The following is an 11,247-nucleotide window of genomic DNA, read 5'->3' as shown; positions in this document are numbered from 1 at the left end:
GGTGGGGGTGGGGACTGTGGGCAAGTTCCCTAGCATTATTCTTTTTCAAGATTTTCTTAGCTACTTTGAATTTTCTTATTGGTTTTAGAATAGGCATGTCATCCCATATACACATACACACCCACACACCACACTCACATACATACATTGTTGGGATTTTGATTGTAATTGCATTGAATCCGTAGATCAGCTTTATAATATTGAATCTTCCAAACCATGAGCATAATATTATCTCCATTACTATATACATCTTCTTTAATGTCTATGAATGAAAATTTTATCATTTTTCCTTTAGAAATTTTATGTATCTTTTTTCTTTTTTTATTATTATTTTGAGAGAAAGAGAAGGAGAGCACACCAGCACATGAGTGGGGGAGGGGGAGAGAGAAAAAAGAGGTAGAGGTAGAGAGAGGGAAGGGCAGAGAAAGGGGAAGAAGCAGGGAGGAGACATCCAATGCAGGCTCAGAGAATACAAATTGGGCTCCGCACTTCCCACACAGTGAACCATTAGATCCTGACCTGAGCAGAAGTCAGACAACTCAACCAACAAAGCCACTCAAGAATCTCTAAAATTTTTGCATATCTTATGTTAGATTTATATATTAGGGGCACGTGGGTGGCTCAGTGGGTTCAGCATCCAACTCTTGATTTTGGCTCAGGTCAGGATCTCATGGTTCCTGAGTTCAAGCCCAGCTTCAGGCTTGCTGGGGTTCTCTCACTCTCCCCTTCTCAAAAGTAAATAAATAAAACTTTAAAAAAAAGATTTATGTTTGAGTATTTTTCTTTAAAAGCGGTATCTTTTAAGTTCCTTTTATGTTTGTTGCTTGTAAACAGAATATAATTTGACTTTGTATGTTAATATACATACAGCAATATTCTTAAATTCTCTCACTTATTTGAACAATACATAGGTAAAGTATTTGGATTTTCTATGTAGAATCATATTATCTCTAATAATAGCACTTTTTAAGTGCTTTAATCTTTGTTTCTTTGTTACTTTACTTTCATCCCTTCTTTCTTCCTTCCCTTTTTCTTGAACTTAGGAAAAGGAACTAGTAATTTTGAAAATCTGAGAAGAAGTCTAGCAATTTTGCTTTCATATTTTGTCACTTATAAAAGGCCTTCAAAAATGAGTAAATTTAAGAATACACAAACTGTTGTTACCTCTGAATTTCATGGTTATAAGGGATGAAGAGCCACAAGTTTGATGTATTCACTTTTTGATGATTAGGGAAATAACAATAGCTATAGATGAAACAAATATGGCAAAATGTCAACAACTGATGATTTTCTTGGTGTATATCAGGATCATTACACTACTTTTCCTCTCATTTATGTCTGACATTTTCACAATAAAATTTAAAAATACATAGGGGCACCTGGGTGGCTCAGTCGGTTAGGCATCTGCCTTCGGCTCAGGTCATGATCTCACTGTTCGTGGGTTTGAGCCCCACATCGGGCTCTGTGCTGACAGCCAGCTCAGAGCCTGGAGCCTGTTTCTGTTTCTGTGTCTCCTTCTCTCTGACCCTCCCCTGCTCACGCTGCCTCTCTCTGTCTCTCAGAAATAAATAAAAAAAACTTTTTTAAATTTAAAAATACATAAATGGATTAGTTGTTCTATTAAAAGACAAAGATTTACCAATTGGAAAAAAAATCTATGTCATATTTATGAAAGATCCACCTAAAACAAATATGTATAAAGATTCAAATTAAAGGATGGGAAAAGGATTAATCATGGAAATAAAAAAAGGAAATGATATAGTTATAGAAGTATAGCATGTAATAAACTTTAGTATAAAGAGGGCCAACTCATAAGAAGGTTAAATAATTCTAAATGTATAAGGCAGAACTAACTTTAAAGACTATTTAATCTTTTCCTTTAGGTAACATGTTAAGAGTAAGGAATTGGTGTATTAGATAGTTATCAAGTAGTATGTGTAGTCTTCTGTTTCATTTTATATCATTGTTATTGTCATTATATGCTTAGGAATTTTTACATCTCCAAGTGTTTGTGTTGTAGGTAGGGGTATTTTTGATGACCAAATTAGCTTAAACTGGGCCAATATGAACCTCTTTAAGTGTTTGATCCTTTTACATATAACAACGTGTAGGTTGCCTGGGTGTTCAAATCAGTTTTCACTTTTTCTCCTTGGTATTTTTCCAGCTTAGAATTGTTTTACTCACCCTTCTTTTGTGACTTCATTTGAATTGATTTTTTTCCCCCAAGAAGCTCAGCAAATCTGAGTCTGGGTTCTATTGTGGGTTAGTCATATAGGGATACAGTGCCCGAGTAATTGACCTCAACTACTTGGACTCTAGATGCCCAGAGATCAAACTGACATAGCATAGTCCAAGTTTCACGCAAAAAACACTCTTATCCAGCAGAATGTTCTTTTTTAAAAAATCTTTTTAATGTTTATTTATTTTTGAGAGACAGACAGAGTGTGAGCAGGAGAGGAGCAGAGTGAGAGGGAAACACAGAATCTGAAGCAGGCTACAGGCTCTGAGCTGTCAGCACAGACCCTGATGAGGGGCTCGAACCCAGGAAGTGTGAGATCATGACCTGAGCTGAAGTCGGATGCTTAACCAATGGAGCCACCCAGGCGCCCTTCCAGAAGAATATTCTAAAGGTTCAGAGATTATCTCCCAGGATCCAGTCAAGAGCTTGTCCTGAAGACTGGCCTTTCTTTGGAATGTGTAGATTTGAGCAGCCCAGTCCTGCTGAGTTAACTAACCCTTTCTTGCACACCAGCTGTAGAAAATGAATAAACGTTGAGCAAGTTATTTTCACCTCAGGGGTATTAACCCACAATTGTCCATTAATCTACTTCTAAAATTCATCCCTCTCTAAACTATGTCTATAAAGGAAAATATTACTTCTCAGCTGCCCTTATTAAGAATCTCTTCCTTGGGGCATCTGGGTGGCTCAGTCAGTTAAGTGTCTGACTTCAGCTCAGGTCATGATCTCACCGTTCATGGGTTTGAGCCCCACATGGGGCTCTCTGCTGACAGCTAGCTCAGAGCCTGGAGCCTGTTTCAGATTCTGTATCTCCCTCTCTCTCTGACCCTCCCCTGCTCATGCTGTCTCTCTCTCTCAAAAATAAATAAAACACTTACAAAAATTTAAAAAAAGAATCTCCTCCTCTAGGATGAATCTTCTCTTTTGCCTGCTTGTCTCACACATATTAGAAAAATGATTGTTAACAGCCTGTGGATATAAATATTAAAATTATAATTATCAATAAAAAAAACAATGTTAGTGTTCTTGACCCCATCAATTTAGGATCTGCCTCTACTCCCACCCCCATCCCAATTTCTATCAGAATCTCTCTTTGTGGAGTCTAGAAGCACAAATGCCCTTGAAATGTTGGAGGGGCTATAGCCCAGGGAGATCTGAATCAGTGCAAGTTATCTTTAGTTCTATACAAACATGGGGAGAACCTTTGCTCTACAGTTTATGTCACATCTAATCCAACTGAGCACCAAAGCATCTTTACTTGATGCCCTAATTTCTCACAGTCCATGGTGCAACAAAGCTTTCTTATTCTGCCCACAACCTATCCCCACAGGGTTCCGATTAACATCCACAGGGCAGAGTCACCACATCCATCCCAGCAACCTCTCCTCCCTGCAGATTTCTTCACCTCATGCAGCTGCTGGCTGGCAGCTCTTCCTTTCTCTGATCATCTGGTATGTGGGCAGAGGTTACAGTGAAATTGAAAGGCCAGCCCCAGTGATATCAAATTAGTGTCAATTTCTGAAAATTCTTGAGAATCTCATTCTCCTCTTGCATAATAGGGAAATTGACCAAGCATGGCCAGTGCACTTTGAAGCAGTGGTTCCCAGACTTAATGCTTAAAAAGAATCAGTTAATCTAAATAAATCTGAAGAATCTAATAGAATTTCCATATTTTTTTACTTTCCCAAGAAATAATATTACAAAGTACAGATATCATCTGCTATTCATTCATTTATTCCTGCTTGTTGAATACAAGTATCTCTGCAAAAGAGTAGGCCTAGAGCATACTTTAGAAATAAACAAATCTTTATTTAAATGAAATAAATTCAAAATCTTTAAAAATTTATTTCATTTTGTCTCAGAGTGCTGAAAACTCTACTGTGGCCTGGCTCTGTGTGGAAACCAGCACATGACTGCCTTATTAAAATTGTTTTGGTCACTCTTGTCTTTCAAGGGCAACACAAAACCTGACCTGTAGTAGGTATTCAACTATTGGACAAAATAAATGGGTGAATGCTTCAAAAAATTAAAAATAGAACTATCCTATGACCCATTAGCTGCACTTCTAGGTATTTACCCAAAGGATACAGGAGTGCTATCTTGAAGGGACATATGCACCCCAATGTTTAGAGCCCCACTATCCACAATAGCCAAAGTATGGAAAGAGCTCAAATGTCCATTGACTAATGGATGGATAAAGAAGATGTGGTAGATATATACAATAGAATATTACCTGGTGGTCAAAAAAATGAAATCTTGACATTTGCAACAACGTGGATGCAACTAGAGTGTATTATGCTAACTGATATTAGAGAAAGACAAATATGATTTCATCATATGTGTAATTTAAGAAACACAACAGGTGAACATATGGGAACGGAAAGAAAACTAAGATAAAAACAGAGAGGGAGGCAAACTATAAGAGACTCTTAAATACAGAGGACGAACTGGGGGTTGCTTGAGAGGCAGTAGGTGGGGGGATGAGCTAAATAGGTTATAGGCATTAAGGAGGGCACTTGTTGGGATGAGCACTGGGTGTTATTTGTAAGTGATGAATCACTGGGTTCTACTCCTGAAACCAATATTACACTGTATGTTAACTAACTTGAGTTTAAACAAATAAGTTTAAAATAAATAAATAAATAAATAAATAAATAAATAAATAGGTGAATGAAGCAATGCATGGGTGAAATGTTAAGGAATGGATTACTGCTAGTTTGCCAGTTATTTTTATTTTAATTTATTTTATTATTAAAATATTTAATTCCATGTAGTTAATGTACAGTGTTATATTAATTTCAAGTGTACAATATAGCGATTCAACAAATCTATCCATTACTCAGTGCTCATCATGATAAGTATACTCTTAATCCCCTTCACATATTGTACCCATCCCCCCACCCACTTCCCCTCTGGTAACCCTCTGTTTGTTCTGTGTAGTTAAGATTCTGTTTTTGGTTTCTCTCTCTCCCTCTCTCTCTCTTTTACTTTATTTTATTTCTTAAATTCCACATATGAGTGAAATCATATGGCATTTGTTTATCTCTGACTGACTCATTTTGCTTAGCATTATACTCTCTAGATTCATCCATGTTGTTGCAAGTGGCAAGATTTCATACTTTTTATGGCTGAGTAATATTCCTGTGTGTGTGTGCCTGTGTGTGTGTGTGTGTGTGTGTGTGTGTGACATCTTTATTCATTCATCAGTTGATAGACACTTGGGTTGCTACGAATTGTGTTTAATTCTCAGACTTCTTTCACAACTGTAGTGAATTGAACTGTGGGTCCCAAAAGGTATGTCTATCTAGAACATCAGAATCTATCTGAAAAAGGGTTTTGCTCATGTAATTATGGTAAAAACTCAAGGTAAGATTATCCTAGATTATATTATCCTGCTGTATTTTCTCTTTTTCATCTCTGATTTTCTTAGGTCTAAAGCTATCTTTATTCGATCTGCAGGAATTTTAATTCAGTGTGCTGATAATGTTGAAAATTTTAATTACTAGATTTTGTGTAATATCTCTATTATAACTGATGTTTCTTTGTCTTGATTTCAATCAACTATCATTTATGAATAAAATTGAAACATGTTAAGAACAGTGGTAGATTAGGTTACCTTAAAGAAAATATTTACTCCCTAGTATTCCTTACCTGTAATATTTCCCCACCATTTGATGTTTTGCTTAGTCTTGTGTATACATTAAAAAGGAACATTTTATTACTATAATTTCTTATAAATTCAAGTAAATTTATTTTTTCAAGTAAATTTATAAGAAATTTATTGAATTTCTTATAAATTCAAGTAAAAGATAATTGATTTTTAAGTGCCAATAATAGAGTTGTAATGTAAGCATAGAATTGGTTATTGGCTCTTACTATTGGCAATTATAGCATTCAACTTATTAAATGTTTCAACATTCAACGTATTTATGTTTTTTGTTTTAGTTGAACAGAATGAAGAAAATTTCAGTCATTTAGAATAATAAGTATAAGCATTGGTTCATCTTTTTAAAATCTTATTTAATGATTTAATTTAATTTAATAATGATTATCTTTAATCTAGAAGCCCTAAAATGAATTACTAGGACACTATTTTGTTACATTTACAACAAACAATTTGTCGCCATTTCAATATTCTTTATTATAATTATAAAAATTAGAAAATGGAGCCAAACATCATATTAGTAGTAATACACACTTATTAATAAATGGCAGACTGCTATATGTGAGCTTATTATTGAATAATTGCCCTGAAGAAGTCTCCTCTGAGTGATACACCTAAGCTTTGACTGATATTTGAATATAACATACATACGATAGTGCTTCAGCTACTTGGTCTGTGAGTGGCAAGTGTGACCTGTGGATGGTAACACCAGTATTGCCTGGGAGCTAATCAGATATGCAGAATCTCGGGCCTTACCTGAGACCACTGAATCAGAACTCCTGAGGGTGGGGACCAGCAATCTGTTTTAACAAGCCACCTGTGTGATTCTTATGTAGTTCAAGTTTGGGAGGGGTTGGGCCAGACAGACACACACTTGTACACACACTTGGACTTATATAGGTGTGCATAGGCCAGAAATCACATAAAAGATCAGTCCGGTACAAGTTTAGTATAATGCACGTCTTATTAATGACTCATTTATAAACATTTCAAATATCTGAGAGAAAGAGAACAAGGAGATGCATTTAAATTAAAGAAGAAATTAACTTGAATTCAAATGATTTTTCCAATATACACATTTTATAGTGTGTATTTAAATAATATTGGTATTTTAAATTATTATTATTCTTTTTGACAATAAGCTAAGTATATTTCAAACAGAAATCTGGATCAAAATGTCTGGAAATTCTGAGATGAAAACATAGAAGATGGCTTCTATGTAGTTGCTCATAGTTTGGTGAGAGGGAAAGGCAAGTAAAAAGGCAGCTGGGGCCTCTGAGAACCAGGCAAAAGGTGCATCAGATACAAAGAGTCAACCCCTGGCAAGGGTGGGTGTAACTGTGGAACTTCCGAGCAGAGGCAGCACGGCATTGCCAATTTAGGAGTGACAAAGCCATTGCTGGGGTGGCAAAGAAAAGTCAGCTTCTTCCTTTTGATTTTGTAGCCACTTAATCGAGATTTAATTAATGTATTGTAAAATTCACCCATTTCAAGTGTATAATTTGGTGTTTTTTAGTATACTCGCAGAGTTGTGTAACCATCAGCACCGTCTAATTTTAGAACATTTTTGTCATCTTGCAAAGAAACACACATGCCCTGAAAATTCTGGACTTTTCGTATGTGTGGGGTCATCTGTCAGTTTCTTCCACTTTGCACATTTTCAAATGTTCATCCATGTTATAGGATGTTATCAGTACTTTATTGCTTTTTATTGACAAATAATATGCCATTGTACAGATACAACAGGTTTTATTAATCCATTCTTCATTTGAGGGACATTTGGGTTTCTACTTTTTGGCTAGTATAAATAAAGTTTGCCATAAATATTTATGAACAAGTTTTTTGTGGACATACCTTTTCACTTCTCTTGGATATAGACTTAGGAGTGGGGTTGTTGGGTCATACGGTAACTATGTTTAATCTTTTGAGAGACTGCCAGACTGTATTCAAATAACATTGCTCCATCATTTTACATTCTCACCACCAATGTAGGAGGGTTCCAATTTCTCTACATTCCTGCCAACACTTACTATTGAATCTCTTTCTGATTATAGCCATTCCTGAGGTTATCAAGTGTATATCATTGTGGTTTGGATTTGCATCTTCCTAATGATTAATGATGTTTTCATGTGCTTTCTGGCCATTTGTATGTTTTTTAAAGAAATATTAATTACATCTTTTATATTTTTATCATTGAGTTATAATGGTTTTTCTGTAATCTGCATACAAGTCTCTTATCAGGTACATGATTTTCATGGATAAAGTACAATTTACACTTCCCCATGAATGCAAACTTCCTCATCATTGGTCAGTTTGGGGCCTGTAGATGATCCTCAGGTGGGCAAGGGCATGCCCTAAGCACCTGGCCAGGTGAGCCTGACGCTGCAGGGCGGTGCACGGGAGGAAACTGCACACGCACCTGCAGCATGACTCAGCATCGGCTTCCTGCATACAGGGCTCAGGCCCCTCCTGCTTGGGGATAAGCCAGATGCAAGCTGGGATTTTTGGGGGGTACTACGTACTGCCAAATTCAGGCTCACTCCTGAACAGACTCACGGGAGCTCAGCCGTGCCATCCTGAGCTGTACTGAGGAGTAGACTGATGAGAGACAGGTAGGGGGCCCGACTCCAACAGAGGCCCTGAATGTCTTTATTGCATTGAGCCAAAGAGGTCTGGATCAAATGATCTTCCTTGCTTAAATCTCAGGAATGCGAGTGGGGGAACTGCTGGCCCCAGGAAGATGGCCTGCTAGACCAGGGTGAGGGGTTGCAGCCCCATCCACACAGGCAGAGAGGCCCTGCATGCCCGAGGGAGAACTGCTTGTGTGCCTACCACCAACTTCGAATCTGGGATCCATTAGCTGGAACCCTTCGTGGGCTGAGTAGGGACCTCTGGGGGGACACATTCTGCCCCCAGGGGCCCTCCTGCTCCAGAACAGACTTGCTAATTTCCCCAAAGCCAGGATCTCAGAGGCCATTCTGCACCTGACCAGGGGCATGTGGGATGACACACATCTGTCTATCATGATGCCCAGTCTGTGAGTCCCATATGAACAGCAGGTCCTTAGGAGTCTGAGGGTAACCACCCCTCAAATATCCTCCTCAAGGCATGGTTTAGAAACCTCTGACTGCCGGATAATGGATCTGTGATGGCAGTACCTTTCCAACAGGCCAGGGAATCCTGAGGGCAGGTGCATGGGGTTGATCTGCACGTGGACATGTGATGTGACTTAGCATTCAGGTTCCCAGGTACTGTGTCTGGGTTCAGGATAGACACAACCACTGGCTGGGACTTCTGGAGGACACAGACCAACATGCGTGATCTGAGGTAGGCACATAATTTCATTATTTTGCATATTGCTGTCCTGTTGTCTTAGCACCATTTTTTGAAAGATTTTTATTTCCCCACTGAATTTTCTTGGCACACCTATCAAAAATCAATTGACTACAAATGTAAAGGTTTACTTTTAGACACTGAATACCATTTTCTTGATTAATATGAATATGTCATTTTATGCCAGTATCATGCTGACTTGATTACTGTAGCTTTGGAGTGATTTTTATTTATATTTTTCTTTATCTCTTTCAAGAACCTAGCCATGCTGGGTTCCTTGCATTTCCATATGAATTTTAGGATCTGCTTTCCAATTTGTGCACAAAAGCCATGTGAGGTGGTTTTTTGTTTTTGTTTTTTTTTTCAGAGAGAGAGAGAGAGACAGCATGAGCAGGGGAGGGTCAGAGAGAGAGGAAGGCACAGAATCTGAAACAGGCTCCAGGCTCTGAGCTAGCTGTCAGCACAGAGTCCAATGCGAGGCTCGAACCTATGAACCGTGAGATCATGACCTGAGCCAAAGTCAGTCGCTTAACTGACTGAGCCACCCAGGCACCCCAAGCCATCTGAGGTTTTGATAGGTTGCATTGAAATTGTAGATCCACTGTATTTTCATGTGTGATTGTAAATGTGTTCACTATGCCAAGAAATCTCAAATGTCTGTACTTAATCCAGGCATGTTAGAAATTCTAGACTTGTATGTCTGTTTGCCCAGTTGGCTGTCTCTGAGGCATCACAAACTCATCCCATGCAATGTAACTTGGTGTTTCTCCCCATCACCTGGACTTCCTTTAGCCTTCCCTCTCCTTGTAAATGGCACTCCTTTTAACTTAGTGGATTATGCTGTGTGTCAGGTCACATTCTTTTGGTTGTAGGTGACTTAGACATAAAAAGTTTCATTTTCTCATGAAAAAGAAGTCTGGAAGTATGCAAGCCTAGCTGGCATGTGAGTGCTTATTTTCTTCAGCATTTGGCCCTGTCTCCATGGTCCAAGTTGACTGCTGAGGTTACAGTTTTACATCTGGTTTCCCAACAGTAGGGTTTAGGAAGAAAAGAGTAAGGCCATGACATCTCTCTTTTAAGAAAACATCTCAGAAGGTCCCAGCACTTCCACTTATATTTTATTAGCCAGTGTTTAGCTCTATATATGATAGCCAAATGTAGCTGAAAGTAATACAAAAAGATATAAATCTTATCTGGAGCTCATGACCCAACAAATAAATTTAGGGTTCTATTGTTAGGAAGGAGGGGGAGATAGATGCTGGGAAAGGAAATTAGCAAAAAAAAAAAATCATCCTATATATGTCATTTTCCTTTTTTTCTCCTTCTCACCCAAACCATCAACAGGTCTGATTCATTTTACTTTCCAACAGTGTATTTGTTCACTTTCTATCTCCATTGGCTTTGTATCCAAGTCATCATCATATTTTGCAGGAAGTAGTCTCTGGTTCTCTCTCTCCTGTTGCTCCTTGCCCCTATGATCGCCAGTCATTTGTCAGAATAATATTTTACAAAATGCAAATCTGATAACATTGTTTAGCTTAAAACTCCTGTATAGTTCTCTTTGCCCTCACTATCCTTAGGTTACCTCTGCAGCCTTGTGAGGATTGGTCACTACCTATATATCCTGTCTTAACTCATACCATGTATTGTTGACTTTCTCTGATTCGGCCACATGGATGTTTGTCAGTTCCTCACCTGCATTGTGCTTCCTGTCAAAAGACACATACTGTTTCCCTTGTTGGAATTAATTTTCCTCTCCCTTTGACTAGTTAAAATAATGCCTTTCATTCTTCTGATCTCTTATGAGGTCAAATTCTCCTATTATAGGCTCCCAGAGATTCTCCCCTGCGAAATATGTAGCACTGTGGTAATTTCTAATTTTTTTAAATGCAGATTGTTTTTCTAGTTTTTTAATGTTTATTTTTATTTTTGAGAGTGAGTGTGAGCAGGTGAGGGGCAGAGAGAGAGGGAGACAGAGAATCTGAAGCAACTCTGCACCATCAGTGCAAAG

Source organism: Crocuta crocuta, unplaced genomic scaffold (assembly GCF_008692635.1).
Source record: "Crocuta crocuta isolate KB4526 unplaced genomic scaffold, BGI_CrCroc_1.0 scaffold407, whole genome shotgun sequence".
Taxonomy (NCBI): domain Eukaryota; kingdom Metazoa; phylum Chordata; class Mammalia; order Carnivora; family Hyaenidae; genus Crocuta; species Crocuta crocuta.
The sequence above is the reverse complement of the archived record's forward strand: the minus strand, read 5'-3'. Positions refer to the sequence as shown.